The sequence below is a fragment of the Idiotropiscis lumnitzeri genome, unplaced genomic scaffold (assembly GCF_059441095.1).
Source record: "Idiotropiscis lumnitzeri isolate Australia: NSW breed Sydney's pygmy pipehorse unplaced genomic scaffold, RoL_Ilum_1.0 HiC_scaffold_136, whole genome shotgun sequence".
NCBI lineage: Eukaryota > Metazoa > Chordata > Actinopteri > Syngnathiformes > Syngnathidae > Idiotropiscis > Idiotropiscis lumnitzeri.
Genome location: NW_028283674.1, coordinates 94,890 through 101,369, shown reverse-complemented (window position 1 = coordinate 101,369; position 6,480 = coordinate 94,890). Strand labels below are relative to the sequence as shown.

The 6,480-nt window shown below is 43.3% G+C and overlaps 1 long non-coding RNA gene across 1 annotated transcript; it reads left to right on the top strand.

Annotated features, from left to right (window-relative positions):
- Positions 1-347: 347 nt before the first annotated feature.
- LOC148315086 (uncharacterized) lies at positions 348-3,890 on the top strand. The gene is made up of 2 exons (XR_015841288.1): positions 348-947; positions 2,543-3,890. It is a non-coding gene; the product is annotated as an uncharacterized LOC148315086 (long non-coding RNA).
- The last annotated feature ends 2,590 nt before the right edge of the window (positions 3,891-6,480 follow it).

The window sequence follows — 6,480 nt, the reverse complement described above, 5'->3', positions numbered from 1 at the left end:
TAGCTTCTTCTCTGTCTTTTAGTATCATAATTTTTCTTATATATTTTAGCTTCGTCTTTTTATATTATTGTCCTTTAATTTTTAGCTTCTTTTTTGTTTAGCATTATCATTTTCTTTTATATATTTTAGCTCCAGTGTTTCCTCAAGGGGGGCCTCCGCGCTGGGAGGTGTGGCTGGCCTTCTCACAGGGGGCTTCATCCCGGAGGCTCCTTAGGCCCGGCGGACCGGGGCCCTCTGCACTATGTGTAGGGTCTACCCCGGTCAGTCTGGGCTAGGGGTCTGTGTGTTGGCGCAGCTCCCTGTGGGCGTGAGCCGTCATCCCTCTCAGCGCGGATGACCTACTGTTAGAGTAATATTTGGAGGTTATTATACATTTGCCATGACGCAACTTTATTTCAATACATGGTGCACATATCATGTTGAAAAGAAGGGCGGTGGCACTTCTTCAGAAGTGAGTCTGAAGCAAGCAACATCGTGCTAGGTCCTGATAAGAGATGCTGACGTCAAAGTCAGCTGCGACCCACGACGACACACCAATGATGAACCGGACCAAACCAGCTTTTGAGAAGACGAACTGTACCACCCTTGAGTGTAATCTGATTCCCCGATGTTATAAAAGGGAATGTGTGAAAAGCATCGAGGAACAGAAGGAAGATGAAGTTGCCAAATAAACTTTGTTAACCTTTCTGTCTCCACTTGAGCTGTCTGTCTCTCCTTTTAGCTTTCGAACACGATATGTCAAATTGGCGAACCTGACATAAAATTGGTCCTTCAGAGCCGTGAACCCAACATACTGGAGGCGTCCAGGGGCGAAGCCGACGACCGGGGACAATCGTGGCCACGACAAGATGAGGATTCTTTCTTTTTTTGGACCTGGTCCTCGACTTTGCTACTGGATGCTGAAAGTTGAAGGGAGGCTGCGGAGAGAGACGTTCAGCTCATCTTGGGTGAGTGTGTGAAGTCCGAATGTGATGAATGAGTGTGATAAATGTGGGCATTTGAAGGGGTACGTAGTTAAATTCTGCGTTAACAGGAGGGCGGACTCCTCTGCAAGTAAGTAGTTAAATTCCGTGGGGATATTGTGGGGACTAGACAGAGTAAGTCTTTAAAACTGTGTAAAACCGTAAGAATACTAGTCAATGTTACGTGAAGAGACAGAGATAGTCTATAACACTGATAGGGGATAACAGGGGTATATCCTCCACGCGCGTTTGAAAGGGGAAAAAAAGAGAAATAAGGGGAAAAAAAGACGAGGGAAAAAATAAATAAATAAAAAGGGAAAAATAGTGTGAATGAATAAGTGTGTATGGAGGCTTGCAACCTCATTTTGGAACAGGAAATTTAACCGACAACTGTCTGGGAAGCAGAAGCTTGGGAATTACCTAAAACAAAGTAATTGTCAGCCTGTTCAGGGATTGGAGAACAGTTTAGGAAAACATGGGGAAATCAAACAGTAAAAAAGCTAGCAAAAAGGATCCGAAACAACAATTGACGTGTAAGGACTAGAAATTTATAGAAAGCCAATGTCCGGAAAAAGTAAAACATTTAAACTCATGGATAACAAAATATGAATTCACTGGTCAGCTTAGTACACAAAAATACTTACAAAATAAAACGAAGAGAAGAGAGAGAGAAAAAAAAAAAAAAAAAAAAGGTGTGGCTGTGTGTGCGCTGATAGATAACGTTCTGCGAGGCAACATCATTGCAGACATACAACAACAAAGTCTTATGCAAGAGAAAATCTATGGCTAGAAAAAGGAGCTACTTTGACTAATGGCATATATGTCAGTTCAGAGGAAAAAAAAAAAAAAAAAAAAAAAACAATTCTTCCAAAAAATATTTTTCGCAATATTGACACATGTTGACACACATGTCAAACAGGAGGGATGGTATGGTAAGACAAACCAAACAAATTTTATACAACATATGGGTTTTAATTTTTTCTCAAAAGATTTTTTGAAGAGCCTGTATGATCTGTGCTCGACACAATTGTCAGGGAAACATAAGCCCAAAACGAGGACAGTTTCCCCAAGCAACATACACCTTGTGCATTGTAAAAAGTCATCTCAACCCTACCCTATTAGGGGTCTCTCGGTTGACATGATTTTCGCGTGGATAAAAAATTGAGATTTTGTGTTGTGTAGTTTTGGTTGCACTAAAAGCTGTGTTTCATGCATGTGTCCGAGACCATTACTATGAGTAATTCCAACAGCTCTTCCATCAACATGCCTTTTAGAAGTAATGATGAAATTAACACCTAATGCGGACTGCATTGCTTGGAATGATGTGTACGCTGCGATTAAGGCAACGAAAGATAAGCCTATCTTTTCTACCGATGTGGCAGTGGCTAACTTTACTTGTGTTAATCTCACAGGAACACAAGTGGTGTAAGACAACTGTACTCCAAGCAGGTACACTACTGCCACGCAGCGATGTGTGGTGGTGGTGCGGGGTACTAAATTATTTGATTCATTAAAGGACGCAGTTGGAACTTGTGCATTGGTGTCACTTCTCTTACCAGTGTCTATTTTTCCATCCACAGCAAGGGATATTCAAAGGGCAGTTGAAGCCGACGAATACCCCTATTATTACGCCAGGAAAAGACGAAGTGCTTCCTGGAGGGATGGTGATATGACTTATTTGGATGCAATTGGCCAACCAAGGGGCGTACCAGATGAGTATAAATTGGTAAATCAAATCGCAGCGGGGTTCGAGTCCATTCTTCTTTGGATTACACCGAATAAGAATGTGGATCGAATAAATTACATACACTATAACGTGCAAAGATTGGGGAACTTCATTGAAGAAGGATTTATAGCTATTAAAGAACAATTGGTCCTACGTCGTCCTTCCATCTGGGGTGACGTAAAATTGGTCCAAAAGAACAATTGGCAGCAACATCACTCATGGCATTTCAAAACCGCATCGCGGTGGACATGCTGTTGGCAGAGAGAGGAGGGGTTTGCGCCATGATTGGGGATCAATGGTTGTACTTTCATTCCTAACAACACTTCTCCGGAAGGGTCCCTCACAAGAGCCATTACAGGCTTGCGCACCCTGAAGCATAAGCTGAAGGAACACTCAGGTGTGACTACCTCTGCATGGGATGAGTGGTGGAACAAAACGTTTGGTAAATATAAAAATATGGTATTTTCTGTAATGATTTCTATAACAATGTTCACCTCAATCCTTGTACTGTATGGATGTTGTTGTATTCCCTGCATTCGCGTTTTGCTTTTCCGACTTATCTCAACAGCTCTCGCTCCAACAAATTCCAAACGACAGGAAATATATCCTTTGATTAATTACAGAAGTGCTGGTGATGGAGGAGACAGTGATGACCAAGTTGATGACGACGACTGAATTTACCTGGGAGATCCTATTCGTTAATCCAAAACGCTCAAATACATTAAAGTTAAACAAAGAAAAATAGAGGGGTTTACATTTGCTATCAAGCTAATGATTTGATGGAATTAAATCTTTGGAAATTCCATTGATGATAATATTTGGGGCAAATGTAGAATAAACAGGGGGGAATGTTAGAGTAATATTTGGAGGTTATTATACATTTGCCATGACGCAACTTTATTTCAATACATGGTGCACATATCATGTTGAAAAGAAGGGCGGTGGCACTTCTTCAGAAGTGAGTCTGAAGCAAGCAACATCGTGCTAGGTCCTGATAAGAGATGCTGACGTCAAAGTCAGCTGCGACCCACGACGACACACCAATGATGAACCGGACCAAACCAGCTTTTGAGAAGACGAACTGTACCACCCTTGAGTGTAATCTGATTCCCCGATGTTATAAAAGGGAATGTGTGAAAAGCATCGAGGAACAGAAGGAAGATGAAGTTGCCAAATAAACTTTGTTAACCTTTCTGTCTCCACTTGAGCTGTCTGTCTCTCCTTTTAGCTTTCGAACACGATATGTCAAATTGGCGAACCTGACACCTACCCTGGGTACATTTTCTCATATGGTTTCTCTGTGCCTTACCCTGTCTTTCTACTAAGATGGTTTATTAAGTTGTGTGAATGCGAGTGTTCTGTGTGTGTGCGAGTTCAGGCGTGTATGTGGATGTGTCTTGTGTTTATGTTGAGTGGGTGGAATGGGTTTTAGTTTTTCGTTGTAATTTGGATGTTTTTATTGTACAGCACTTTGAGCCGCATTTTATGTATGAAAAGTGCTCTTATAAATAAAATTTGATTGATTGATTGGAGGGTTCAAGGGGACGCCATTGCAAAAACACATTCTGAAAGACATAATTTGATTTTGGAGCACACATACATGCACACTGACAAGATTACAGGGGAATACCAGCAGAAGAGACGGAGAGACTGCCCGCCGGAGAAGGCCAGCCGTGGAATACCAGTCTTGGGGACCAGCTGGGAATCAACCATCCAGACAATGATTAATCTGGAGAGGACCTTCCCTTGGACGTAGACCCGTGCCGGGGGAAGAATGTGAGGCTGGGCTGAGATAACGCACGACTCTTTTCGACTGTGCTTGCCCAAGTACATTTTCTCATGAGATTAAGAAAAAGCCGCTCAGTACTATTTCCTGAACCTCCGCCCTATTTCCTACCTACCATTCATTTCAAAAGTCCTAGATAATGTAGTCGCCACTCAACTCCACTCTCATCTCACCTGCAATAACCCTTTCAGTCCGGTTTCCGTGCACTTCAGAGCACTGAATCAACTCTACTCAAGGTCACCTCTGCTCTCCTCATTGCAGCTGACTCAGATTCATTCTCCATTGTCATCCTTCTTAACCTGACTGCGGCCTTTGACACCATCTCACACACCATCCTTCTCAAAAGACTTTCTTCCATCGGCATCACCCACACCGCCCTCAACTGGTTCCATTCATACTTCAAAGACCGCACTCAGTTCATCCAGCTTAAATATTTCTCATCAAAGTCCCTCCCAGTCACCTCAGGTTTGCCCCAAGGCTCGGTCCTGGCCCCCCTATTATTTATCATATACCTCCTTCCCCTTGGCAGCATTTTCCGAAAATTCAATATCGCTTTCCATTGCTTCGCGGATGACACCCAGCTCTAGTTCTCCTGCAAACCCAGCATATCACTCCCTCCCACCTCCGTCACCTCCTGTCTATCTGAAATCAATGACTGGTTTTCTAATAATTTCATGAGGCTTAACAGCGACAAAACAGAAGTTATTCTTTTCAGTACAAAATCAATACAATCCAAAGTTGGCAGTTTTCCCATTCCTGTTGGCCCCTCCATTGTTTTCCCATCCCCTCAGGTCAAGAGTCTGGGTGTCATCCTTGACAGCACTCTATCTTTCCATAAGCATAATAACACAACCCGGTCAGCCTACTTCCATCTGCACAATATCAGTCAACACCGCCCCTCCCTTTTTCCCTCATCCACTTCTATTCTGGTCCAAGTCGAGTCAAGTCAATTTTATGTGTATAGCCCTTAATCACAGACAGTCTCAAAGGGCTTTACATAACCACAATCAACATCCACTGATCTTAACCCCCAGGAGGGCAAGGAAAAACTCAAAACCCCATTGGGGGAAAAGTGAGAAAACTTGAGAAGGGACCACAGATGGGGGGGAAACCCCCTTCCAGGATGACCAGGCTGCTTTGGATGCCAAGTGGGCAACATTTGACACATACAATGATGCTATACAATGTTAGATGAGATAATGTGAGAGTCAATTAAATGAAGTGCTGCAGGAAGATGACTTTAGTGGAGTGGGTCCTCATCCAGGACCGTAATCGCCATGGCAGCATATCCGAGGTTGAGCCTTTGATCTTGAAATAGTCAGTTTGGGGTAAATTCAGAACAGCCACTTCCAAGTGAATCACCATCACCTAATTCCCAAGCCGTGGAATTGGGAACAGAAAAAAAAGAACAGAAATAGTAAACAGGCCAACAAGTAGTTCAACGAAGTGCTGAAATATAGGGAAATCAGAAGAGGTGCTGCATGAAGACGACTTCGGCAGAGAAGGTCCCTCCCCGGTTGGTCAGTGCCGTAATCTTCATAGCAGGTCACCATCACCTAATTCCCAAGCAGGGGAAGAGGGGGCAGAAAAGAGGAGAAGCCGCAGTAAACAGGCCAACAAATAATTAAATTAGATGCTAAAGTATATAAATAAATGTCGCGCTGCAGGAAGACGACATCACTGGAACAGGTGCATGCCCAGTTTGTCAATGCCTTAAACTTCCTAGTGGGTGACCGTCACCTAATCCCCCAGCCGGGGAAAAGGGGGCAGAAAAGAGAAGATAAGAGAAAAAGCGGCAGTAAACAGGCCAACAAATAGTTCAACTAAATGCACAAGAGTATAAATGCGTCTTTAATAGTGTTTTGAACATTTCTACTGAGGTGGCGCCTCTAATACCTGAGGGTAGTACATTCCAAAGCATTGGTGCCCGAATAGAGAACGCTCTAGAACCTGTGGACTTCTTTTTGGCTCGCGGGATCACTAAAAGACCAGCATTTTGTGAGCGA